The 27474-nt window shown below is 54.3% G+C and overlaps 10 non-coding genes across 10 annotated transcripts; all 10 read right to left on the bottom strand.

Annotated features, from left to right (window-relative positions):
* Positions 1-1273: 1273 nt before the first annotated feature.
* On the bottom strand, positions 1274-1366 carry LOC137749634 (small nucleolar RNA SNORD116). Its single transcript, XR_011070238.1, has one exon. It is a non-coding gene; the product is annotated as a small nucleolar RNA SNORD116 (small nucleolar RNA).
* A 2688-nt stretch (positions 1367-4054) lies between these two features.
* LOC137754021 (small nucleolar RNA SNORD116) lies at positions 4055-4147 on the bottom strand. Its single transcript, XR_011071704.1, has one exon. It is a non-coding gene; the product is annotated as a small nucleolar RNA SNORD116 (small nucleolar RNA).
* A 2665-nt stretch (positions 4148-6812) lies between these two features.
* LOC137751492 (small nucleolar RNA SNORD116) lies at positions 6813-6905 on the bottom strand. Its single transcript, XR_011070821.1, has one exon. It is a non-coding gene; the product is annotated as a small nucleolar RNA SNORD116 (small nucleolar RNA).
* A 2688-nt stretch (positions 6906-9593) lies between these two features.
* Positions 9594-9686, bottom strand: LOC137753988 (small nucleolar RNA SNORD116). Its single transcript, XR_011071672.1, has one exon. It is a non-coding gene; the product is annotated as a small nucleolar RNA SNORD116 (small nucleolar RNA).
* Positions 9687-12346: 2660 nt separating this feature from the next.
* Positions 12347-12439, bottom strand: LOC137749626 (small nucleolar RNA SNORD116). The gene has a single exon (XR_011070237.1). It is a non-coding gene; the product is annotated as a small nucleolar RNA SNORD116 (small nucleolar RNA).
* A 2687-nt stretch (positions 12440-15126) lies between these two features.
* LOC137753795 (small nucleolar RNA SNORD116) lies at positions 15127-15219 on the bottom strand. Its single transcript, XR_011071583.1, has one exon. It is a non-coding gene; the product is annotated as a small nucleolar RNA SNORD116 (small nucleolar RNA).
* A 2665-nt stretch (positions 15220-17884) lies between these two features.
* Positions 17885-17977, bottom strand: LOC137749623 (small nucleolar RNA SNORD116). Its single transcript, XR_011070236.1, has one exon. It is a non-coding gene; the product is annotated as a small nucleolar RNA SNORD116 (small nucleolar RNA).
* Positions 17978-20664: 2687 nt separating this feature from the next.
* On the bottom strand, positions 20665-20757 carry LOC137753788 (small nucleolar RNA SNORD116). The gene has a single exon (XR_011071582.1). It is a non-coding gene; the product is annotated as a small nucleolar RNA SNORD116 (small nucleolar RNA).
* A 2665-nt stretch (positions 20758-23422) lies between these two features.
* On the bottom strand, positions 23423-23515 carry LOC137751359 (small nucleolar RNA SNORD116). The gene has a single exon (XR_011070772.1). It is a non-coding gene; the product is annotated as a small nucleolar RNA SNORD116 (small nucleolar RNA).
* Positions 23516-26203: 2688 nt separating this feature from the next.
* Positions 26204-26296, bottom strand: LOC137753587 (small nucleolar RNA SNORD116). The gene has a single exon (XR_011071516.1). It is a non-coding gene; the product is annotated as a small nucleolar RNA SNORD116 (small nucleolar RNA).
* Positions 26297-27474: the final 1178 nt, after the last annotated feature.

Here is a 27474-nt window from a genome sequence, read left to right as displayed (position 1 = left end):
GCTTTGATGATGCCCACCCCACCCCATGCATCCTGGCAATTCTCCACTGCCACAGCGACACAACCGAGGAACTCACAGTGATCAAAGGCACTGTCCCCGAGGACCACAGACAGACTTTCAACGGACAACCTTTGCCACACGAGGGGACCTGGAACCTTGAAAGGGCACAGTGGCTGTCCACGACAGTGCGCCTGGTGTCGCAACAGTGCCCCCACCTCTGTCCCCCCAACGGACTGCTCCAGATAAAACTCTGGCTGTTCGCAAGCCGAGTCATGCCCCCCCGGGAGAAGCAGTTTCGCTCTGCACATTCCCAAACAAGGGAACAAGGCGGCCAAAGGGGATGTTCGCATAACTAAACATCCTCCAAGTTGGCCAGCACAGACGCGTCACCATGTCAGTCTTCTTTACGTCTCGCAAGACACATTTTGAGTGTCTTTCCTCTGGCAATGGGATTCCAAATCTACACAGTTACCTACCTCACCTCATCCACCTGAAATGCCAAAGCCATCCCCTCTATAGGCAGCTGATGCCAGCCAATCACGAACATGACACATCCTTGGGAAGCCGAGGCCATCACCTGCAACCCAATTATGATAGCCTAATCCACGACATCACAAAGGACATGTCCACATCTTCCCTTACCTTCCTGTGCGGGCCATCAGTGATCCACACAGGTTTAAATTCAGCACTTATTCCTGTCCCCACTCCACGATGACCCACTTGGCATCAACACTCTGCCGGGAGTTAAAGTAGAGAAGCAAACAAGGGCAGCAGCGAGGCCTAATCCTTCAGCCGCTTTCCTCCGATGCCCAACCGAGCTCACCCCTGCCCATTGCTCCAGCCTCACTAGGCACTCGAGAACCTCACCGTGAAAAACGCAAGAACAGGGAGGTCCACAGACCTGTCCTGAGATTCAAGGCACCAACCAGGGAGGCTTGCTCATTTTGGCTTCCAGAATCAACCCCCAAAATGGCATGCCCGAAGCGTGATCCTGGCCAAAACTCACCTCCCAACTGCAAGCTAACTGGGCCTAAAACAGCACACACTCCGACTCTTAAGACCAGCAGGAGAGCCTGCCCCCTCGCATTCCCTCAACATCCATTCAGCAGGGACCCGGGATTCACAGATATCATAGCTTATGTGCAGACACGGTCAACCCTCAGACAGGAGCCCCTCCAATACTGGAGTCCTTGGTGGTGTTTGCATGCATGTCGGCGGGAGAGGCTGGGCCTCATTCCTAATTGCCCTCTCCCCCTGAGAGAGGAAACGTGCTGAACCTCAGTTTCGATGAGGAGACGGTAGAGTGTTCTCACTCATTTGGTTCAGATTTTCCAAGAAATGCATGCAAGGGTGTCATCATCGATCCAAGCACATGCTGGGACGCTGCAGAACACAACGGGGACTGCGCGGGGCTCTGTACAGGAGCCATGAGCCTGGCCTACCTCAAAAGCCTGTAGAATCCACCGCCATCAGGCCACTCAGCAAGAGGAACAATCAATCCACTCTTGCAGCCATTGGGCCCGTCTGAGGAAAACCTAATACCTAATGGCACATTTGGGGTGTTTCAATACCTACCATCCTGAGTTATCCACGACCATGCTCGGGGACATGGGCCCGCCTCACTTTTTTCAGTTCTTCTTAGCACGTCCAGTCATCAGAGCACACGAAGGTCTTCTTGTTTGTGCCGACGGCCAGCCTTTCCCAGCAACTGGCCCTGAGAAATTGACAGAAATCACCGAGGCTTCATAAGTGGACCGGTGTCCTCAGAGGACATGATCCATACAAACATTTACCTGGCCTTGAGCTCTGAAACTGCTTCCCAAGGACCTCTATCCCTTACCGAGAATTGACTGCCTGTCTGATAGTACGACTGCAAGAAGTTAGGCACATACGTTGCCCGGTGTGTGAGAGGCTGTATATGTGTGCTCATGCGTGTGGGCATGTGTGACTGTGACTGCGCATGCGGACGTGCTTGTGGGTTTCTCTGTGTGCCGCTGAATACGCGTCTTGGTCTCTGTGTGTCCCTATGGCCCTGTGAAGAGGAGTCCAACAATAAAAGAAATAGTTTATACAGAGCACCCTGGTTAGACCCCCAACAGAAAGGAGAAAGACCCCTGTCAGCTTCAAGAGGCCACAGGGAAACTTTGACCCCCAGGGTCTGTTGAAAGAGTCCATGGACTCCCGCTCTCCCACAGCCACGCCTTCTGACAAAAACACACAGCCTGGACGAGACCTGCCTCCGGGCCTTGGCTGTGACATCTACGTGCACCTCGAGACTCTGTCAGCTACCAGTATATCTGATGGGCATTTGGGGTCACTCACAGCACTTCCGGAAGCAAGGGAACTCCCATGGTCTGGCCGACACCGACCGGCAGCTGTCTACTGCCAAGATGCAGCCTGAAACCACTCAAGGGGCTAACGAACGTGGGCCCACGTGCCACTTCTCGCCAACTAGGCCTAATCACTTTCCATTGACCCGTGGGAATGCCCACCACTGGAAGTGGCGGGACTCAGCTACCATGACCCATGTCGGATCCCCATGGCGGAGACTACTCCACATGCCCAGCCACGTCTCAGGCAGCTCCCATCTTGAATGTTCAAGGCCCTGACCCCTAAGGAAACTCTCAAACCCTTGAAAGCCTCGTCCTACGTGCCCTCCTCTAGCCCACAGGGCAACACGACCCTACTGGAAACCACAAATATCTTCAGAACACGGGAACACTGAACACCAGGGAAGACAGACCACAAGCCTGTCTCCTTCGTTGATGCTGATCCCACCCCATGCATCCTGGAAATTCTCCACTGCCACAGTGACACTACCGAGTAACTCACAGTGATCAAAGGCATGGTCCCCGAGGACCACAGACAGACATGCAACGGAAGACCTCTGCCATGCGAGGGGACTTGGAAGCCTGAAAGGGAAAAGTGGCTGGCCACGGCAGCACAGCAGGTATGGCAATGGGGCCCCCATCTCTGCCCCACCAATGGACTGCTCCAGATAAACCTCTGGCTGTTCGAAAGGCCTGCGTGCTACACTGGCCGGTCGCGTCATTCCCCCACGGGAGAAACACTTTCGCTTTACACATTGCCGAAAAAGGGAACAAAGCGGCCAAAGGGGATGTTCGCATAACTCAACTACCTGCAAGGAGGCCGGCACAGACGCCTCACCATGTCGATCTTCCCTACTTCCCGCAAGACACCCTTTGGGTGTCATTCCTCGGGCAACGGGATCGCAACTCTACACAAGTTACCTACCTCAACTCACCCACTTGAACTGGCAAAGCCATCTGCTCCATAGGCAGCTTATGCCAGCCCATCACGAACAAGACACATTCTTGGGAAGCCGAGACCAGCGACTGCAACCCAATGATGACAGCCCATCCCACGATATCACACAGGACCTTTCCGCATGATACCTTACCTTTCCCTCCAGGCCAGCAGCCAACACCCAGGCTGAAATGCTTCACTCATACCTCACCCCACTCCACGAACATCCACTTAGCGCCAACAGTGTGCCGGCAACTTCAGCAGAGGAGCTGACAGGGGCAGCCCTGAGTTCTAAACCATCAGCCCCCTTCCGCCATCGCCCAACTCCAGCCCACGCCAACCCACTGCTCCAGCCACACCAGGCAATCAAGAACCTCACTGCACGAAACACAACAACAGAGAGGGCCACAGGCCTGCCCTGAGGCTCCAGGCTCCCTCCAGGGAAGCTTGCTCATTTTGGCTTCCATAATCAACCTCGGAAGTGGCATGCACAAAGCGTGATCCTGTCCAAAAATCAACTCTCCAAGCTGCAAGCTTACTGGGTCTATACCAGAAAACACTCCGACCCTGAAGACTAGCAGGAAAGCCTGCCCTCTTGCATTCCCTCAACGGCCTTTTAACAGGGACCGGGGATTCATAGATGACCCAGCTTATGGGCAGACATGGTCGACCCTCAGACAGGAGCCCCTCCAATGCTGGAGCCCTTAGTGGTGTTTGCATGCCTGTCAGCAGGGGACGTTGGCCCTCACTCCTAACTGTCCCGTACTCCCGAGAAAGGAAACGTGCTGGACCTCAGTTTCGATGAGGAGACGGTAGAGCGTTCTCACTCATTTTGTTCAGATTTCCCAAGGAATGCATACAAGGGTGTCATCATCGATCCAAGCACATGCTGGGACGCTGCAGAACACAAAAGGGAAGGCCGTGGGTCACTGCAGAGGAGCCATGACCTGGAAGTACTCCAAGTGCCTTGGGAATCCACAGTCCTCAGGCCACTCAGCAGGACAAACAATCAATCCACTCTTGCAACCATTGGGCCCATCTGTGGAAATCCTAATATCCAATGGCACATCTTAGTATGGGTGAATGCCTACCGTCCTGAGATATCCACAGCCATGCTCGGCAACATGCACCCGCCCCAATTTTTCCAGTTCTCCTTAGCACATCCAGTCATCACACAATGCGAAGGTCTTCTTCTCTGCCAACAGCCAGCCTTACGCTGCAACTGCACCTGAGAAGTGGACAGAAATCACGCAGGATTCTAAATTGCACCAGGGTCCTCAGAGAACATGATTTTTGTGAACACTTACCCTGGACGTGAGCCTGGAACCTGCTTCCCAAGTACCACTATCCCTTACCGAAAACTGATTGTGTGTCTCACAGCACGACTGAAGGAAGTTACGCACTTACGTTGCTCGGTGTGTTAGACGCTTTATGTGTGTATTCACACGTGTGGGCGTGTGTGACTGTGACTGTGCACGAGGATGAGTTTGTGGATTCCTGTGTGTGCCGCTAAATACGCGTCTTGGTCTCTGGGTGTGCCTGTGGCCCTCTGCAGACGCCTCTAACAGTAAACGTCATAGTTTATACACAGCACCCTGGTTGGACCCCCAACTGAAAGGAGAAAGACCCCTGTCAGCTTCATGAGGCCGCATGCGAACTTTGACCCCAAGGCTGTCGAAATAGGCCACAGACTCCCGCTCTCCCACAGCCACGCCTTCTGACCAAAGCACAAAGACTAGACTAGACCTCCCTCAAGGCCGTGGTTGTCACACCTATGTGGACCTGGAGATCCTGCCACCTCCCACCACATCTGATATGCCCTTGGGGTCACTCCCAGTGCTCCCGGAAGCAAGGTAAACTCCCATGGGCGGGCTGACACCGACCTGCAGTTGCCGACAGGCACGATGCAGCCTGGCACTTCTCAAGGGGTTAATGGACTTCGGCCCAAATGCCTCATCTCGACAACTAGACCAAATCACTTTCCATGACCCCTTGGGAAGCCCTCAATGGGAAGTGTTGGGCTTTAGAAACCATGATACAGGTTGGAACCCCACAGCGGAAATTAGGCCACCTTCCCGGCCACGTAGAGGCAAGCTTCCAACTGGTAGGGTTTGCGGCCCTGAGCACTGAGGAAACGCTCAAACGCTACACAGCCTCGTCCTAAGTGCCCTCCTCCTGCCTGCAGGGCGACTCGACTCTACTTGAAGCCACAGACATCATGCGAACACGGAGACACTGAACAGCAGGGAAGACACACCGCAAGCCTGTCTGCTTTGATGATGCCCACCCCACCCCATACATCCTGGCAATTCTCCACTGCCTCAGCGACACTACCGAGGAACTCACGGTGATCAAAGGCACTTTCCCCGAGGACCACAGACAGACTTTCAACGGAAAACCTTTGCCACACGAGGGGACCTGGAACCTTGAAAGGGCACAGTGGCTGTCCACGACAGTGCGCCTGGTGTCGCAACAGTGCCCCCACCTCTGTCTCCCCAACGGACTGCTCCAGATCAACCTCTGGCTGTTCGCAAGCCGAGTCATGCCGCCCCCCGGGAGAAGCACTTTTGCTTTGCACATTCCCAAACAAGGGAACAAAGCGGCCAAAGGGGATGTTCGCATAACTAAGCATCCTCCAAGGAGGACAGCACAGACGCGTCACCATGTCAATCTTCTTTACTTCTCGCAAGACACCCTTTGGGTGTCTTTCCTCTGGCAATGGCATTCCAACTCTACACAGTTACCTACCTCACCTCATCCACTTGAACTGTCGAAGCCATCCCCTCCATAGGCAGCTGATGCCAGCCAATCACGAACATGACACATCCTTGGGAAGCCGAGGCCAGCACCTGCAACCCAATTATGATAGCCTAATCCACGACATCACAAAGGACATGTCCACATCTTCCCTTACCTTCCTGTGCGGGCCATCAGTGATCCACGCAGGTTTAAATTCAGCACTTGTTCCTGTCCCCACTCCACGATGACCCACTTGGCATCAACACTGTGCCGGGAGTTAAAGTAGAGAAGCAAACAAGGGCAGCAGCGAGGCCTAATCCTTCAGCCGCTTTCCTCCGATGCCCAAACGAGCTCACCCCTGCCCATTGCTCCAGCCTCACTAGGGACTCGAGAACCTCACCGTGAAAAACGCAAGAACAGGGAGGTCCACAGACCTGTCCTGAGATTCAAGGCACCAACCAGGGACGCTTGCTCATTTTGGCTTCCAGAATCAACCCCCAAAATGGCATGCACGAAGCGTGACCTTGGCCAAAACTCACCTCCCAACTGCAAGCTAACTGGGCCTAAAACAGCACACACTCCGACTCTTAAGACCAGCAGGAGAGCCTGCCCCCTCGCATTCCCTCAACAGCCATTCAGCAGGGACCCGGGATTCACAGATAACACAGCTTATGTTCAGATACGGTGAAACCTCAGACACGAACCCCTCCAATACTGGAGTCCTTGGTGGTGTTTGCATGCATGTCGGCGGGAGAGGCTGGCCCTCTTTCTGAACTGTCCTCTCCCCCTGAGAGAGGAAACGTGCTGAACCTCATTTTCGATGAGGAGACGGTAGAGTGTTCTCACTCATTTGGTTCAGATTTTCCAAGAAATGCATGCAAGGGTGTCATCATCTATCCAAGCACATGCTGGGACGCTGCAGAACATAACCGGGGTGTGCGCGGGGCTCTGTACAGGAGCCATGAGCCTGGGCTACCTCAAAAGCCTGGAGAATCCACAGCCCTCAGGTCACTCAGCAAGAGGAACAATCAATCCACTCTTGCAGCCATTGGGCCTGTCTGAGGAAAACCTAATACCTAATGGCACATTTGGGGTGCTTGAATACCTACCATCCTGAGTTATCCACGACCATGCTCGGGGACATGGGCCTGCCTCACTTTTTCCAGTTCTTCTTAGCACGTCCAGTCATCAGAGCACAAGAAAGTCTTCTTGTTTGTGCCGACGGCCAGCCTTTCCCAGCAACTGCACCTGAGAAGTGGACAGAAATCACCGAGGCTTCATAAGTGGACCGGTGTCCTCAGAGGACCTGATCCATACAAACATTTACCTGGCCTTGAGCTCTGAAACTGCTTCCCAAGGACCTCTATCCCTTACCGAGAATTGACTGCCTGTCTGATAGTACGACTGCAGGCAGTTAGGCACATATGTTGGCCGGTGTGTGAGAGGCTGTATATGTGTCCTCACGCGTGTGGGCATGTGTGACTGTGACTGCGCATGCGGACGTGCTTGTGGGTTTCTCTGTGTGCCACTGAATACGCGTCTTGGTCTCTGTGTGTCCCTATGGCCCTGTGAAGAGGAGTCCAACAATAAAAGAAATAGTTTATACACAGCACCCTGGTTAGACGCCCAACTGAAAGGAGAAAGACCCCTGTCAGCTTCAAGAGGCCGCAGGCACACTTTGACCCCCAGGGGCTGTTGAAATAGTCCATGGACTCCCGCTCTCCCACAGCCACGCCTTCTGACAAAAACACACAGCCTGGACGAGACCTGCCTCCGGGCCTTGGCTGTGACATCTACGTGCACCTCGAGACTCTGTCAGCTACCAGTATATCTGATGGGCATTTGGGGTCACTCGCAGAAATTCCAGAAGCAAGGGAACTCCCATGGTCAGGCAGACTCCGACCGGCAGCTGTCTACTGCCAAGATGCATCCTGAAACCACTCAAGGGGCTAACAAACGTGGGCCCACGTGCCACTTCTCGCCAACTAGGCCTAATCACTTTCCATTGACCCGTGGGAATGCCCACCACAGGAAGTGGTGGGCCTCAGCCACCATGACCCATGTCGGATCCCCTTGCGGAGACTACTCCACATGCCCAGCCACGACTCAGGCAGCTCCCATCTTGAATGTTCACGGCCCTGACCCCTAAGGAAACTCTCAAACCCTTGAAAGCCTCGTCCTACGTGCCCTCCTCCAGCCCACAGGGCGACACGACCCTACTGGAAACCACAAACGTCTTCAGAATACGGGAACACTGAACACCAGGGAAGACAGACCACAAGCCTGTCTCCTTCGTTGATGCTGATCCCACCCCATGCATCCTGGAAATTCTCCACTGCCACAGTGACACTACCGAGTAACTCACAGTGATCAAAGGCATGGTCCCCGAGGACCACAGACAGACTTGCAACGGAAGACCTCTGCCATGCGAGGGGACTTGGAAACCTGAAAGGGAACAGTGTCTGGCCACGGCAGCACAGGAGGCATGGCAATGGGGCCCCCATCTCTGCCCCACCAATGGAATGCTCCAGATAAACCTCTGGCTGTTCGAAAGCCCTGCTTGCTACACTGGCCGGTCGCGTCATTCCCCCACGGGAGAAACACTTTCGCTTTACACATTGCCAAACAAGGGAACAAAGCGGCCAAAGGGGATGTTCGCATAACTCAACTACCTCCAAGGAGGCCGGCACAGACGCCTCAGCATGTCGATCTTCCCTACTTCCCGCAAGACAGCCTTTGGGTGTCATTCCTCGGGCAACGGGATTGCAACTCTACACAAGTTACCTACCTCAACTCACCCACTTGAACTGCCAAAGCCATCCGCTCCATAGGCAGCTTATGCCAGCCCATCACGAACAAGACACATTCTTGGGAAGCCGAGGCCAGCGCCTGCAACCCAATGATGACAGCCCGTCCTACAACATCACACAGGACCTTTCCTCATGATACCTTACCTTTCTCTCCAGGCCAGCAGCCACCACCCAGACTGAAATGCTTCACTCGACCCACACCCCACTCCACGAACATCCACTTAGCGCCAACAGTGTGCCGGCAACTTCAGCAGAGGAGCTGACAGGGGCAGCACTGAGGCCTAAACCTTCAGCCCCCTTCCGCCATCGCCCAACTCCCGCCCACGCCCGCCCACTGCTCCAGCCACACCGGGCAGTCAAGAACCTCACTGCGTGAAACACAACAACAGAGAGGGCCACAGGCCTGGCCTGAGGCTCCAGGCTCCAACCACGGAAGCTTGCTCATTTTGGCTTCCATAATCAACCTCGGAAGCGGCATGCACAAAGCGTGATCCTGTCCAAAAATCACCTCTCCAAGCTGCAATCTTACTGGGTCTATACCAGAACACACTCCGACCCTGAAGACTAGCAGGAAAGCCTGCCCTCTTGCATTCCCTCAACGGCCTTTTAGCAGGGACCGGGGATTCATAGATGACCCAGCTTATGGGCAGACATGGTCGACCCTCAGAGAGGAGCCCCTCCAATGCTGGAGCCCTTAGTGGTGTTTGCATGCCTGTCAGCAGGGGACGTTGGCCCTCACTCCTAACTGTCCCGTACTCCCGAGAGAGGAAACGTGCTGGGCCTCAGTTTCGATGAGGAGACGGTAGAGCGTTCTCACTCATTTTGTTCAGATTTTCCAAGGAATGCATATAAGGGTGTCATCATCGATCCAAACACATGCTGGGACGCTGCAGAACACAAAAGGGAAGGCCGTGGGTCTCTGCAGAGGAGCCATGATCTGGCAGTACTCCAACTGCCTGGGGAATCCACAGTCCTCAGGCCACTCAGCAGGACCAACAATCAATCCACTCTTGCAACCATTGGGTCCATCTGTGGAAATCCTAATATCCAATGGCACATCTTAGTATGGGTGAATGCCTACCGTCCTTAGATATCCACAGCCATGCTCGGCAACATGCACCAGCCCCTCTTTTTCCAGTTCTCCTTAGCACATCCAGACATCAGACAACGCGAAGGTCTTCTCTGCCAACAGCCAGCCTTACGCTGCAACTGCACCTGAGAAGTGGACAGAAATCACGCAGGTTTCTAAATTGCACCAGGGTCCTCAGAGAACATGAGTTTTGTGAACACTTAACCTGGGCGTGAGCCTGGAACCTGCTTCCCAAGTACCACTATCCCTTACCGAAAACTGATTGTGTGTCTCACAGCACGACTGAAGGAAGTTACGCACTTACGTTGCTCGGTGTGTGAGACGCTATATTTGTGTATTCACACGTGTGGGCGTGTGTGACTGTGACTCTGCACGAGGATGCGTTTGTGGATTCCTGTGTGTGCCGCTAAATACGCGTCTTGGTCTCTGGGTGTCCCTGTGGCCCTCTGCAGACGCCTCTAACAGTAAACGTCATAGTTTATACACAGCACCCTGGTTGGACCCCCAACTGAAAGGAGAAAGACCCCTGTCAGCTTCATGAGGCTGCATGCGAACTTTGACCCGAAGGCTGTCGAAATAGGCCACAGACTCCCGCTCTCCCACAGCCACGCCTTCTGACCAAAGCACAAAGACTGGACGAGACCTCCCTCCCGGCCGTGGGTGTCACACCTATGTGGACCTGGAGATCCTGCCACCTACCACCACATCTGATGTGCCCTTGGTGTCACTCCCAGGGCTCCCGGAAGCAAGGTAAACTCCCATGGGCGGGCTGACACCGACCTGCAGTTGCCGACAGGCACGATGCAGCCTGGCACTTCTCAAGGGGTTAATGGACTTCGGCCCAAGTGCCTCATCTCGCCAACTAGACCAAATCACTTTCCATGACCCCTTGGGAAGCCCTCAATGGGAAGAGTCGGGCTTTAGCAACCATGACACAGGTTGGAACCCCACAGCGGAAATTAGGCCACCTTCCCGGCCACGTAGAGGCAAGCTTCCAACTGGTAGGTTTTTCGGCCCTGACCACTGAGGAAACGCTCAAACGCTACACAGCCTCGTCCTAAGTGCCCTCCTCCTGCCTGCAGGGCGACTCGACTCTACTTGAAGCCACAGACATCATGCGAACACGGAGACACTGAACAGCAGGGAAGACACACCTCAAGCCTGTCTGCTTTGATGATGCCCACCCCACACCATGCATCCTGGCAATTCTCCACTGCCACAGCGACACTACCGAGGAACTCACAGTGATCAAAGGCACTTTCCCCGAGGACCACAGACAGACTTTCAACGGAAAACCTTTGCCACACGAGGGGACCTGGAACCTTGAAAGGGCACAGTGGCTGTCCACGACAGTACGCCTGGTGTTGCAACAGTGCCCCCACCTCTGTCCCCCCAACCGACTGCTCCAGATAAAACTCTGGCTGTTCGCAAGCCGAGTCATGCCCCCCCGGGAGAAGCACTTTCGCTTTGCACATTCCCAAACAAGGGAACAAAGCGGCCAAAGGGGATGTTCGCATAACTAAACATCCTCCAAGGAGGCCAGCATATTCGCGTCACCATGTCAATCTTCTTTATGTCTCGCAAGACACCCTTTGAGTGTCTTTCCTCTGGCAATGGGATTCCAAATCTACACAGTTACCTACCTCACCTCATCCACCTGAACTGCCAAAGCCATCCTTTCCATAGGGAGCTGATGCCAGCCAATCACGAACATGACACATCCTTGGGAAGCCGAGGCCAGCCCCTGCAACCCAATTATGATAGCCTAATCCACGACATCACAAAGGACATGTCCACATCTTCCCTTACCTTCCTGTGCGGGCCATCAGTGATCCACGCAGGTTTAAATTCAGCACTTGTTCCTGTCCCCACTCCACGATGACCCACTTGGCATCAACACTGTGCCGGGAGTTAAAGTAGAGAAGCAAACAAGGGCAGCAGCGAGGCCGAATCCTTCAGCCGCTTTCCTCCGATGCCCAACCGAGGTCACCCCTGCCCATTGCTCCAGCCTCACTAGGCACTCGAGAACCTCACCGTGAAAAACGCAAGAACAGGGAGGTCCACAGACCTGTCCTGAGATTCAAGGCACCAACCAGGGACGCTTGCTCATTTTGGCTTCCAGAAACAACCCCCAAAATGGCATGCACGAAGCGTGATCCTGGCCAAAACTCACCTCCCAACTGCAAGCTAACTGGGCCTAGACCAGCACACACTCCGACTCTTAAGACCAGCAGGAGAGCCTGGCCCCTCGCATTCCCTCAACAGCCATTCAGCAGGGACCCGGGATTCACAGATAACACAGCTTATGTGCAGACACGGTCAACCCTCAGACAGGAGCCCCTCCAATACTGGAGTCCTTGGTGGTGTTTGCATGCATGTCGGCGGGAGAGGCTGGCCCTCATTCCGAACTGTCCTCTCCCCCTGAGAGAGGAAACGTGCTGAACCTCAGTTTCGATGAGGAGACGGTAGAGTGTTCTCACTCATTTGGTTCAGATTTTCCAAGAAATGCATGCAAGGGTGTCATCATCGATCCAAGCACATGCTGGGACGCTGCAGAACACAACGCGGTGTGCGCGGGTCTCTGTACAGGAGCCATGAGCCTGGGCTACCTCAAAAGCCTGGAGAATCCACAGCCATCAGGCCACTCAGCAAGAGGAAAAATCAAACCACTCTTGCAGCCATTGGGCCCGTCTGAGGAAAACCTAATACCTAATGGCACATTTGGGGTGCTTGAATACCTACCATCCTGAGTTATCCACGACCATGCTCGGGGACATGGGCCCGCCTCACTTTTTTCAGTTCTCCTTAGCACGTCCAGTCATCAGAGCACACGAAGGTCTTCTTGTTTGTGCCGACGGCCAGCCTTTCCCAGCAAGTGCCCCTGAGAAGTGGACAGAAATCACCGAGGCTTCATAAGTGGACTGGTGTCCTCAGAGGACATGATCCATAAAAACATTTACCTGGCCTTGAGCTCTGAAACTGCTTCCCAAGGACCTCTATCCCTTACTGAGAATTGACTGCATGTCTGATAGTACGACTGCAGGAAGTTAGGCACATACGTTGGCCGTTGTGTGAGAGACTGTATATGTGTGCTCACGCGTGTGGGCATGTGTGACTGTGACTGTGCATGCGGACGTGCTTTGGGTTTCTCTGTGTGCCGCTGAATACGCGTCTTGGTCTCTGTGTGTCCCTATGGCCCTGTGAAGAGGAGTCCAACAATAAAAGAAATAGTTTATACACAGCACCCTGGTAAGACCCCCAACTGAAAGGAGAAAGACCCCTGTCAGCTTCAAGAGTCCGCAGGCACACTTTGACCCCCAGGATCTGTTGAAAGAGTCCATGGACTCCGGCTCTCCCACAGCCACGCCTTCTGACAAAAACACACAGCCTCGACGAGACCTGCCTCCGGGCCTTGGCTGTGACATCTACGTGCACCTCGAGACTCTGTCAGCTACCAGTATATCTGATGGGCATTTGGGGTCACTCACAGCACTTCCGGAAGCAAGGGAACTCCCATGGTCAGGCCGACACCGACCGGCAGCTGTCTACTGCCAAGATGCAGCCTGAAACCACTCAAGGGGCTAACGAACGTGGGCCCACGTTCCACTTCTCGCCAACTAGGCCTAATCACTTTCCATTGACCCGTGGGAATGCCCACCACTGGAAGTGGCGGGACTCAGCCACCATGACCCATGTCGGATCCCCATGGCGGAGACTACTCCACATGCCCAGCCACGTCTCAGGCAGCCCCCATCTTGAATGTTCAAAGCCCTGACCCCTAAGGAAACTCTCAAACCCTTGAAAGCCTCGTCCTACGTGCCCTCCTCTAGCCCACAGGGCGACACGACCCTACTGGAAACCACAAATATCTTCAGAACACGGGAACACTGAACACCAGGGAAGACAGACCACAAGCCTGTCTCCTTCGTTGATGCTGATCCCACCCCATGCATCCTGGAAATTCTCCACTGCCACAGTGACACTACCGAGTAACTCACAGTGATCAAAGGCATGGTCCCCGAGGACCACAGACAGACTTGCAACGGAAGACCTCTGCCATGCGAGGGGACTTGGAAGCCTGAAAGGGAAAAGTGGCTGGCCACGGCAGCACAGCAGGTATGGCAATGGGGCCCCCATCTCTGCCCCACCAATGGACTGCTCCAGATAAACCTCTGGCTGTTCGAAAGGCCTGCGTGCTACACTGGCCCGTCGCGTCATTCCCCCACGGGAGAAACAGTTTCGCTTTACACATTGCCAAAAAAGGGAACAAAGCGGCCAAAGGGGATGTTCGCATAACTCAACTACCTGCAAGGAGGCCGGCACAGACGCCTCACCATGTCGATCTTCCCTACTTCCCGCAAGACACCCTTTGGGTGTCATTCCTCGGGCAACGGGATCGCAACTCTACACAAGTTACCTACCTCAACTCACCCACTTGAACTGCCAAAGCCATCTGCTCCATAGGCAGCTTATGCCAGCCCATCACGAACAAGACACATTCTTGGGAAGCCGAGACCAGCGACTGCAACCCAATGATGACAGCCCATCCCACGATATCACACAGGACCTTTCCTCATGATACCTTACCTTTCCCTCCAGGCCAGCAGCCACCACCCAGGCTGAAATGCTTCACTCGAACCTCACCCCACTCCACGAACATCCACTTAGCGCCAACAGTGTGCCGGCAACTTCAGCAGAGGAGCTGACAGGGGCAGCCCTGAGTTCTAAACCATCAGCCCCCTTCTGCCATCGCCCAACTCCAGCCCACGCCCACCCACTGCTCCAGCCACACCAGGCAATCAAGAACCTCACTGCACGAAACACAACAAAAGAGAGGGCCACAGGCCTGCCCTGAGGCTCCAGGCTCCCTCCAGGGAAGCTTGCTCATTTTGGCTTCCATAATCAACCTCGGAAGTGGCATGCACAAAGCGTGATCCTGTCCAAAAATCAACTCTCCAAGCTGCAAGCTTACTGGGTCTATACCAGAAAACACTCCGACCCTGAAGACTAGCAGGAAAGCCTGCCCTCTTGCATTCCCGCAACGGCCTTTTAGAAGGGACCGGGGATTCCTAGATGACCCAACTAATGGGCAGACATGGTCGACCCTCAGACAGGAGCCCCTCCAATGCTGGAGCCCTTAGTGGTGTTTGCATGCCTGTCAGCAGGGGACGGTGGCCCTCACTCCTAACTGTCCCGTACTCCCGAGAGAGGAAACGTGCTGGACCTCAGTTTCGATGAGGAGACGGTAGAGCGTTCTCACTCATTTTGTTCAGATTTTCCAAGGAATGCATACAAGGGTGTCATCATCGATCCAAGCACATGCTGGGACGCTGCAGAACACAAAAGGGAAGGCCGTGGGTCACTGCAGAGGAGCCATGACCTGGAAGTACTCCAAGTGCCTTGGGAATCCACAGTCCTCAGGCCACTCAGCAGGACAAACAATCAATCCACTCTTGCAACCATTGGGCCCATCTGTGGAAATCCTAATATCCAATGGCACATCTTAGTATGGGTGAATGCCTACCGTCCTGAGATATCCACAGCCATGCTCGGCAACATGCACCCGCCCCAATTTTTCCAGTTCTCCTTAGCACATCCAGTCATCACACAATGCGAAGGTCTTCTTCTCTGCCAACAGCCAGCCTTACGCTGCAACTGCACCTGAGAAGTGGACAGAAATCACGCAGGTTTCTAAATTGCACCAGGGTCCTCAGAGAACATGATTTTTGTGAACACTTACCCTGGACGTGAGCCTGGAACCTCCTTCCCAAGTACCACTATCCCTTACCGAAAACTGATTGTGTGTCTCACAGCACGACTGAAGGAAGTTACGACCGTACGTTGCTCGGTGTGTTAGACGCTTTATGTGTGTATTCACACGTGTGGGCGTGTGTGACTGTGACTGTGCACGAGGATGAGTTTGTGGATTCCTGTGTGTGCCGCTAAATACGCGTCTTGGTCTCTGGGTGTGCCTGTGGCCCTCTGCAGACGCCTCTAACAGTAAACGTCATAGTTTATACACAGCACCCTGGTTGGACCCCCAACTGAAAGGAGAAAGACCCCTGTCAGCTTCATGAGGCCGCATGCGAACTTTGACCCCAAGGCTGTCGAAATAGGCCACAGACTCCCGCTCTCCCACAGCCACGCCTTCTGACCAAAGCACAAAGACTAGACTAGACCTCCCTCAAGGCCGTGGTTGTCACACCTATGTGGACCTGGAGATCCTGCCACCTCCCACCACATCTGATGTGCCCTTGGGGTCACTCCCAGTGCTCCCGGAAGCAAGGTAAACTCCCATGGGCGGGCTGACACCGACCTGCAGTTGCCGACAGGCACGATGCAGCCTGGCACTTCTCAAGGGGTTAATGGACTTCGGCCCAAATGCCTCATCTCGACAACTAGACCAAATCACTTTCCATGACCCCTTGGGAAGCCCTCAATGGGAAGTGTTGGGCTTTAGAAACCATGATACAGGTTGGAACCCCACAGCGGAAATTAGGCCACCTTCCCGGCCACGTAGAGGCAAGCTTCCAACTGGTAGGGTTTGCGGCCCTGACCACTGAGGAAACGCTCAAACGCTACACAGCCTCGTCCTAAGTGCCCTCCTCCTGCCTGCAGGGCAACTCGACTCTACTTGAAGCCACAGACATCATGCGAACACGGAGACACTGAACAGCAGGGAAGACACACCGCAAGCCTGTCTGCTTTGATGATGCCCACCCCACCCCATACATCCTGGCAATTCTCCACTGCCACAGCGACACTACCGAGGAACTCACAGTGATCAAAGGCACTTTCCCCGAGGACCACAGACAGACTTTCAACGGACAACCTTTGCCACACGAGGGGACCTGGAACCTTGAAAGGGCACAGTGGCTGTCCACGACAGTGCGCCTGGTGTCACAACAGTGCCCCCACCTCTGTCTCCCCAACGGACTGCTCCAGAACAACCTCTGGCTGTTCGCAAGCCGAGTCATGCCGCCCCCCGGGAGAAGCACTTTTGCTTTGCACATTCCCAAACAAGGGAACAAAGCGGCCAAAGGGGATGTTCGCATAACTAAGCATCCTCCAAGGAGGACAGCACAGACGCGTCACCATGTCAATCTTCTTTACTTCTCGCAAGACACCCTTTGGGTGTCTTTCCTCTGGCAATGGCATTCCAACTCTACACAGTTACCTACCTCACCTCATCCACTTGAACTGTCGAAGCCATCCCCTCCATAGGCAGCTGATGCCAGCCAATCACGAACATGACACATCCTTGGGAAGCCGAGGCCATCACCTGCAACCCAATTATGATAGCCTAATCCACGACATCACAAAGGACATGTCCACATCTTCCCTTACCTTCCTGTGCGGGCCATCAGTGATCCACACAGGTTTAAATTCAGCACTTGTTCCTGTCCCCACTCCACGATGACCCACTTGGCATCAACACTCTGCCGGGAGTTAAAGTAGAGAAGCAAACAAGGGCAGCAGCGAGGCCTAATCCTTCAGCCGCTTTCCTCCGATGCCCAACCGAGCTCACCCCTGCCCATTGCTCCAGCCTCACTAGGCACTCGAGAACCTCACCGTGAAAAACGCAAGAACAGGGAGGTCCACAGACCTGTCCTGAGATTCAAGGCACCAACCAGGGACGCTTGCTCATTTTGGCTTCCAGAATCAACCCCCAAAATGGCATGCACGAAGCATGATCCTGGCCAAAACTCACCTCCCAACTGCAAGCTAACTGGGCCTAAAACAGCACACACTCCGACTCTTAAGACCAGCAGGAGAGCCTGCCCCCTCGCATTCCCTCAACAGCCATTCAGCAGGGACCCGGGATTCACAGATAACATAGCTTATGTGCAGACACGGTCAACCCTCAGACAGGAGCCCCTCCAATACTGGAGTCCTTGGTGGTGTTTGCATGCATGTCGGCGGGAGAGGCTGGCCCTCATTCGTAATTGCCCTCTCCCCCTGAGAGAGGAAACGTGCTGAACCTCAGTTTCGATGAGGAGACGGTAGAGTGTTCTCACTCATTTGGTTCAGATTTTCCAAGAAATGCATGCAAGGGTGTCATCATCGATCCAAGCACATGCTGGGACGCTGCAGAACACAACGGGGAGTGCGCGGAGCTCTGTACAGGAGCCATGAGCCTGGCCTACCTCAAAAGCCTGGAGAATCCACAGCCATCAGGCCACTCAGCAAGAGGAACAATCAATCCACTCTTGCAGCCATTGGGCCCGTCTGAGGAAAACCTAATACCTAATGGCACATTTGGGGTGCTTGAATACCTACCATCCTGAGTTATCCACGACCATGCTCGGGGAAATGGGCCCGCCTCACTTTTTTCAGTTCTTCTTAGCACGTCCAGTCATCAGAGCACACGAAGGTCTTCTTGTTTGTGCCGACGGCCAGCCTTTCCCAGCAACTGGCCCTGAGAAGTTGACAGAAATCACCGAGGCTTCATAAGTGGACCGGTGTCCTCAGAGGACATGAACCATACAAACATTTACCTGTCCTTGAGCTCTGAAACTGCTTCCCAAGGACCTCTATCCCTTACCGAGAATTGACTGCCTGTCTGATAGTACGACTGCAAGAAGTTAGGCACATACGTTGCCCGGTGTGTGAGAGGCTGTATATGTGTGCTCACGCGTTTGGGCATGTGTGACTGTGACTGTGCATGCGGACGTGCTTGTGGGTTTCTCTGTGTGCCGCTGAATACGCGTCTTGGTCTCTTGTGACCCTATGGCCCTGTGAAGAGGAGTCCAACAATAAAAGAAATAGTTTATACAGAACACCCTGGTTAGACCCCCCAACAGAAAGGAGAAAGACCCTTGTCAGCTTCAAGAGGCCACAGGGAAACTTTGACCCCCAGGGTCTGTTGAAAGAGTCCATGGACTCCCGCTCTCCCACAGCCACGCCTTCTGACAAAAACACACAGCCTGGACGAGACCTGCCTCCGGGCCTTGGCTGTGACATCTACGTGCACCTCGAGACTCTGTCAGCTACCAGTATATCTGATGGGCATTTGGGGTCACTCACAGCACTTCCGGAAGCAAGGGAACTCCCATGGTCAGGCCGACACCGACCGGCAGCTGTCTACTGCAAAGATGCAGCCTGAAACCACTCAAGGGGCTAACGAACGTGGGCCCACGTGCCACTTCTCGCCAACTAGGCCTAATCACTTTCCATTGACCCGTGGGAATGCCCACCACTGGAAGTGGCGGGACTCAGCCACCATGACCCATGTCGGATCCCCATGGCGGAGACTACTCCACATGCCCAGCCACGTCTCAGGCAGCTCCCATCTTGAATGTTCAAGGCCCTGACCCCTAAGGAAACTCTCAAACCCTTGAAAGCCTCGTCCTACGTGCCCTCCTCTAGCCCACAGGGTGACACGACCCTACTGGAAACCACAAATATCTTCAGAACACGGGAACACTGAACACCAGGGAAGACAGACCACAAGCCTGTCTCCTTCGTTGATGCTGATCCCACCCCATGCATCCTGGAAATTCTCCACTGCCACAGTGACACTACCGAGTAACTCACAGTGATCAAAGGCATGGTCCCCGAGGACCACAGACAGACTTGCAACGGAAGACCTCTGCCATGCGAGGGGACTTGGAAGCCTGAAAGGGAAAAGTGGCTGGCCACGGCAGCACAGCAGGTATGGCAATGGGGCCCCCATCTCTGCCCCACCAATGGACTGCTCCAGATAAACCTCTGGCTGTTCGAAAGGCCTGCGTGCTACACTGGCCGGTCGCGTCATTCCCCCACGGGAGAAACAGTTTCGCTTTACACATTGCCAAAAAAGGGAACAAAGCGGCCAAAGGGGATGTTCGCATAACTCAACTACCTGCAAGGAGGCCGGCACAGACGCCTCACCATGTCGATCTTCCCTACTTCCCGCAAGACACCCTTTGGGTGTCATTCCTCTGGCAACGGGATCGCAACTCTACACAAGTTACCTACCTCAACTCACCCACTTGAACTGCCAAAGCCATCTGCTCCATAGGCAGCTTATGCCAGCCCATCACGAACAAGACACATTCTTGGGAAGCCGAGACCAGCGACTGCAACCCAATGATGACAGCCCATCCCACGATATCACACAGGACCTTTCCTCATGATACCTTACCTTTCCCTCCAGGCCAGCAGCCACCACCCAGGCTGAAATGCTTCACTCGAACCTCACCCCACTCCACGAACATCCACTTAGCGCCAACAGTGTGCCGGCAACTTCAGCAGAGGAGCTGACAGGGGCAGCCCTGAGTTCTAAACCATCAGCCCCCTTCCGCCATCGCCCACTCCAGCCCACGCCCACCCACTGCTCCAGCCACACCAGGCAATCAAGAACCTCACTGCACGAAACACAACAACAGAGAGGGCCACAGGCCTGCCCTGAGGCTCCAGGCTCCCTCCAGGGAAGCTTGCTCATTTTGGCTTCCATAATCAACCTCGGAAGTGGCATGCACAAAGCGTGATCCTGTCCAAAAATCAACTCTCCAAGCTGCAAGCTTACTGGGTCTATACCAGAAAACACTCCGACCCTGAAGACTAGCAGGAAAGCCTGCCCTCTTGCATTCCCGCAACGGCCTTTTAGAAGGGACCGGGGATTCCTAGATGACCCAACTTATGGGCAGACATGGTCGACCCTCAGACAGGAGCCCCTCCAATGCTGGAGCCCTTAGTGGTGTTTACATGCCTGTCAGCAGGGGACGTTGGCCCTCACTCCTAACTGTCCCGTACTCCCGAGAGAGGAAACGTGCTGGACCTCAGTTTCGATGAGGAGACGGTAGAGCGTTCTCACTCATTTTGTTCAGATTTTCCAAGGAATGCATACAAGGGTGTCATCATCGATCCAAGCACATGCTGGGACGCTGCAGAACACAAAAGGGAAGGCCGTGGGTCACTGCAGAGGAGCCATGACCTGGAAGTACTCCAAGTGCCTTGGGAATCCACAGTCCTCAGGCCACTCAGCAGGACAAACAATCAATCCACTCTTGCAACCATTGGGCCCATCTGTGGAAATCCTAATATCCAATGGCACATCTTAGTATGGGTGAATGCCTACCGTCCTGAGATATCCACAGCCATGCTCGGCAACATGCACCCGCCCCAATTTTTCCAGTTCTCCTTAGCACATCCAGTCATCACACAATGCGAAGGTCTTCTTCTCTGCCAACAGCCAGCCTTACGCTGCAACTGCACCTGAGAAGTGGACAGAAATCACGCAGGTTTCTAAATTGCACCAGGGTCCTCAGAGAACATGATTTTTGTGAACACTTACCCTGGACGTGAGCCTGGAACCTGCTTCCCAAGTACCACTATCCCTTACCGAAAACTGATTGTGTGTCTCACAGCACGACTGAAGGAAGTTACGCACGTACGTTGCTCGGTGTGTTAGACGCTTTATGTGTGTATTCACACGTGTGGGCGTGTGTGACTGTGACTGTGCACGAGGATGAGTTTGTGGATTCCTGTGTGTGCCGCTAAATACGCGTCTTGGTCTCTGGGTGTGCCTGTGGCCCTCTGCAGACGCCTCTAACAGTAAACGTCATAGTTTATACACAGCACCCTGGTTGGACCCCCAACTGAAAGGAGAAAGACCCCTGTCAGCTTCATGAGGCCGCATGCGAACTTTGACCCCAAGGCTGTCGAAATAGGCCACAGACTCCCGCTCTCCCACAGCCACGCCTTCTGACCAAAGCACAAAGACTAGACTAGACCTCCCTCAAGGCCGTGGTTGTCACACCTATGTGGACCTGGAGATCCTGCCACCTCCCACCACATCTGATGTGCCCTTGGGGTCACTCCCAGTGCTCCCGGAAGCAAGGTAAAATCCCATGGGCGGGCTGACACCGACCTGCAGTTGCCGACAGGCACGATGCAGCCTGGCACTTCTCAAGGGGTTAATGGACTTCGGCCCAAATGCCTCATCTCGACAACTAGACCAAATCACTTTCCATGACCCCTTGGGAAGCCCTCAATGGGAAGTGTTGGGCTTTAGAAACCATGATACAGGTTGGAACCCCACAGCGGAAATTAGGCCACCTTCCCGGCCACGTAGAGGCAAGCTTCCAACTGGTAGGGTTTGCGGCCCTGACCACTGAGGAAACGCTCAAACGCTACACAGCCTCGTCCTAAGTGCCCTCCTCCTGCCTGCAGGGCGACTCGACTCTACTTGAAGCCACAGACATCATGCGAACACGGAGACACTGAACAGCAGGGAAGACACACCGCAAGCCTGTCTGCTTTGATGATGCCCACCCCACCCCATACATCCTGGCAATTCTCCACTGCCACAGCGACACTACCGAGGAACTCACAGTGATCAAAGGCACTTTCCCCGAGGACCACAGACAGACTTTCAACGGAAAACCTTTGCCACACGAGGGGACCTGGAACCTTGAAAGGACACAGTGGCTGTCCACGACAGTGCGCCTGGTGTCGCAACAGTGCCCCCACCTCTGTCTCCCCAACGGACTGCTCCAGATCAACCTCTGGCTGTTCGCAAGCCGAGTCATGCCGCCCCCCGGGAGAAGCAGTTTTGCTTTGCACATTCCCAAACAAGGGAACAAAGCGGCCAAAGGGGATGTTCGCATAACTAAGCATCCTCCAAGGAGGACAGCACAGACGCGTCACCATGTCAATCTTCTTTACTTCTCGCAAGACACCCTTTGGGTGTCTTTCCTCTGGCAATGGCATTCCAACTCTACACAGTTACCTACCTCACCTCATCCACTTGAACTGTCGAAGCCATCCCCTCCATAGGCAGCTGATGCCAGCCAATCACGAACATGACACATCCTTGGGAAGCCGAGGCCAGCACCTGCAACCCAATTATGATAGCCTAATCCACGACATCACAAAGGACATGTCCACATCTTCCCTTACCTTCCTGTGCGGGCCATCAGTGATCCACGCAGGTTTAAATTCAGCACTTGTTCCTGTCCCCACTCCACGATGACCCACTTGGCATCAACACTGTGCCGGGAGTTAAAGTAGAGAAGCAAACAAGGGCAGCAGCGAGGCCTAATCCTTCAGCCGCTTTCCTCCGATGCCCAACCGAGCTCACCCCTGCCCATTGCTCCAGCCTCACTAGGCACTCGAGAACCTCACCGTGAAAAACGCAAGAACAGGGAGGTCCACAGACCTGTCCTGAGATTCAAGGCACCAACCAGGGACGCTTGCTCATTTTGGCTTCCAGAATCAACCCCCAAAATGGCATGCACGAAGCGTGACCTTTGCCAAAACTCACCTCCCAACTGCAAGCTAACTGGGCCTAAAACAGCACACACTCCGACTCTTAAGACCAGCAGGAGAGCCTGGCCCCTCGCATTCCCTCAACAGCCATTCAGCAGGGACCCGGGATTCACAGATAACACAGCTTATGTTCAGACACGGTCAAACCTCAGACAGGAACCCCTCCAATACTGGAGTCCTTGGTGGTGTTTGCATGCATGTCGGCGGGAGAGGCTGGCCCTCATTCCGAACTGTCCTCTCCCCCTGAGAGAGGAAACGTGCTGAACCTCAGTTTCGATGAGGAGACGGTAGAGTGTTCTCACTCATTTGGTTCAGATTTTCCAAGAAATGCATGCAAGGGTGTCATCATCTATCCAAGCACATGCTGGGACGCTGCAGAACATAACCGGGGTGTGCGCGGGGCTCTGTACAGGAGCCATGAGCCTGGGCTACCTCAAAAGCCTGGAGAATCCACAGCCCTCAGGTCACTCAGCAAGAGGAACAATCAATCCACTCTTGCAGCCATTGGGCCCGTCTGAGGAAAACCTAATACCTAATGGCACATTTGGGGTGCTTGAATACCTACCATCCTGAGTTATCCACGACCATGCTCGGGGACATGGGCCCGCCTCACTTTTTCCAGTTCTTCTTAGCACGTCCAGTCATCAGAGCACAAGAAAGTCTTCTTGTTTGTGCCGACGGCCAGCCTTTCCCAGCAACTGCACCTGAGAAGTGGACAGAAATCACCGAGGCTTCATAAGTGGACCGGTGTCCTCAGAGGACATGATCCATACAAACATTTACCTGGCCTTGAGCTCTGAAACTGCTTCCCAAGGACCTCTATCCCTTACTGAGAATTGACTGCCTGTCTGATAGTACGACTGCAGGAAGTTAGGCACATATGTTGGCCGGTGTGTGAGAGGCTGTATATGTGTCCTCACGCGTGTGGGCATGTGTGACTGTGACTGCGCATGCGGACGTGCTTGTGGGTTTCTCTGTGTGCCACTGAATACGCGTCTTGGTCTCTGTGTGTCCCTATGGCCCTGTGAAGAGGAGTCCAACAATAAAAGAAATAGTTTATACAAAGCACCCTGGTTAGACGCCCAACTGAAAGGAGAAAGACCCCTGTTAGCTTCAAGAGGCCGCAGGCACACTTTGACCCCCAGGGGCTGTTGAAATAGTCCATGGACTCCCGCTCTCCCACAGCCACGCCTTCTGACAAAAACACACAGCCTGGACGAGACCTGCCTCCGGGCCTTGGCTGTGACATCTACGTGCACCTCGAGACTCTGTCAGCTACCAGTATATCTGATGGTCATTTGGGGTCACTCGCAGCACTTCCAGAAGCAAGGGAACTCCCATGGTCAGGCCGACTCCGACCGGCAGCTGTCTACTGCCAAGATGCAGCCTGAAACCACTCAAGGGGCTAACGAACGTGGGCCCACGTGCCACTTCTCGCCAACTAGGCCTAATCACTTTCCATTGACCCGTGGGAATGCCCACCACAGGAAGTGGTGGGCCTCAGCCACCATGACCCATGTCGGATCACCTTGCGGAGACTACTCCACATGCCCAGCCACGTCTCAGGCAGCTCCCATCTTGAATGTTCACGGCCCTGACCCCTAAGGAAACTCTCAAACCCTTGAAAGCCTCGTCCTACGTGCCCTCCTCCAGCCCACAGGGCGACACGACCCTACTGGAAACCACAAACGTCTTCAGAATACGGGAACACTGAACACCAGGGAAGACAGACCACAAGCCTGTCTCCTTCGTTGATGCTGATCCCACCCCATGCATCCTGGAAATTCTCCACTGCCACAGTGACACTACCGAGTAACTCACAGTGATCAAAGGCATGGTCCCCGAGGACCACAGACAGACTTGCAACGGAAGACCTCTGCCATGCGAGGGGACTTGGAAACCTGAAAGGGAACAGTGTCTGGCCACGGCAGCACAGCAGGCATGGCAATGGGGCCCCCATCTCTGCCCCACCAATGGACTGCTCCAGATAAACCTCTGGCTGTTCGAAAGGCCTGCGTGCTACACTGGCCGGTCGCGTCATTCCCCCACGGGAGAAACACTTTCGCTTTACACATTGCCAAACAAGGGAACAAAGCGGCCAACGGGGATGTTCGCATAACTCAACTACCTGCAAGGAGGCCGGCACAGACGCCTCAGCATGTCGATCTTCCCTACTTCCCGCAAGACACCATTTGGGTGTCATTCCTCGGGCAACGGGATTGCAACTCTACACAATTTACCTACCTCAACTCACCCACTTGAACTGCCAAAGCCATCCGCTCCATAGGCAGCTTATGCCAGCCCATCACGAACAAGACACATTCTTGGGAAGCCGAGGCCAGCGCCTGCAACCCAATGATGACAGCCCATCCTACAACATCACACAGGACCTTTCCTCATGATACCTTACCTTTCTCTCCAGGCCAGCAGCCACCACCCAGACTGAAATGCTTCACTCGACCCACACCCCACTCCACGAACATCCACTTAGCGCCAACAGTGTGCCGGCAACTTCAGCAGAGGAGCTGACAGGGGCAGCACTGAGGCCTAAACCTTCAGCCCCCTTCCGCCATCGCCCAACTCCCGCCCACGCCCGCCCACTGCTCCAGCCACACCGGGCAGTCAAGAACCTCACTGCGTGAAACACAACAACAGAGAGGGCCACAGGCCTGGCCTGAGGCTCCAGGCTCCAACCACGGAAGCTTGCTCATTTTGGCTTCCATAATCAACCTCGGAAGCGGCATGCACAAAGCGTGATCCTGTCCAAAAATCACCTCTCCAAGCTGCAATCTTACTGGGTCTATACCAGAACACACTCCGACCCTGAAGACTAGCAGGAAAGCCTGCCCTCTTGCATTCCCCCAACGGCCTTTTAGCAGGGACCGGGGATTCATAGATGACCCAGCTTATGGGCAGACATGGTCGACCCTCAGACAGGAGCCCCTCCAATGCTGGAGCCCTTAGTGGTGTTTGCATGCCTGTCAGCAGGGGACGTTGGCCCTCACTCCTAACTGTCCCGTACTCCCGAGAGAGGAAACGTGCTGGACCTCAGTTTCGATGAGGAGACGGTAGAGCGTTCTCACTCATTTTGTTCAGATTTTCCAAGGAATGCATATAAGGGTGTCATCATCGATCCAAACACATGCTGGGACGCTGCAGAACACAAAAGGGAAGGCCGTGGGTCTCTGCAGAGGAGCCATGACCTGGAAATACTCCAACTGCCTGGGGAATCCACAGTCCTCAGGCCACTCAGCAGGACCAACAATCAATCCACTCTTGCAACAATTGGGTCCATCTGTGGAAATCCTAATATCCAATGGCACATCTTAGTATGGGTGAATGCCTACCGTCCTTAGATATCCACAGCCATGCTCGGCAACATGCACCAGCCCCTCTTTTTCCAGTTCTCCTTAGCACATCCAGACATCAGACAACGCGAAGGTCTTCTCTGCCAACAGCCAGCCTTACGCTGCAACTGCACCTGAGAAGTGGACAGAAATCACGCAGGTTTCTAAATTGCACCAGGGTCCTCAGAGAACATGATTTTTGTGAACACATAATCTGGGCGTGAGCCTGGAACCTCCTTCCCAAGTACCACTATCCCTTACCGAAAACTGATTGTGTGTCTCACAGCACGACTGAAGGAAGTTACGCACGTACGTTGCTCGGTGTGTGAGACGCTGTATTTGTGTATTCACACGTGTGGGCGTGTGTGACTGTGACTCTGCACGAGGATGCGTTTGTGGATTCCTGTGTGTGCCGCTAAATACGCGTCTTGGTCTCTGGGTGTCCCTGTGGCCCTCTGCAGACGCCTCTAACAGTAAACGTCATAGTTTATACACAGCACCCTGGTTGGACCCCCAACTGAAAGGAGAAAGACCCCTGTCAGCTTCATGAGGCCGCATGCGAACTTTGACCCCAAGGCTGTCGAAATAGGCCACAGACTCCCGCTCTCCCACAGCCACGCCTTCTGACCAAAGCACAAAGACTGGACGAGACCTCCCTCCCGGCCGTGGGTGTCACACCTATGTGGACCTGGCGATCCTGCCACCTACCAGCACATCTGATGTGCCCTTCGGGTCACTCCCAGTGCTCCCGGAAGCAAGGTAACCTCCCATGGGCGGGCTGACACTGACCTGCAATTGCCAAAAAGCACGATGCAGCCTGGCACTTCTCAAGGTGTTAATGGACTTCGGCCCAAGTGCCTCGTCTCGCCAACTAGACCAAATCACTTTCCATGACCCCGTGGGAATGCCCTCAATGGGAAGTGTTGGGCTTCAGCAACCATGACACAGGTTGGAACCCCACAGCGGA

This window comes from Eschrichtius robustus, chromosome 1 (genome assembly GCF_028021215.1).
Source record: "Eschrichtius robustus isolate mEscRob2 chromosome 1, mEscRob2.pri, whole genome shotgun sequence".
Taxonomy (NCBI): Eukaryota; Metazoa; Chordata; class Mammalia; order Artiodactyla; family Eschrichtiidae; genus Eschrichtius; species Eschrichtius robustus.
The sequence above is the reverse complement of the archived record's forward strand: the minus strand, read 5'-3'. Positions and strand labels throughout refer to the sequence as shown.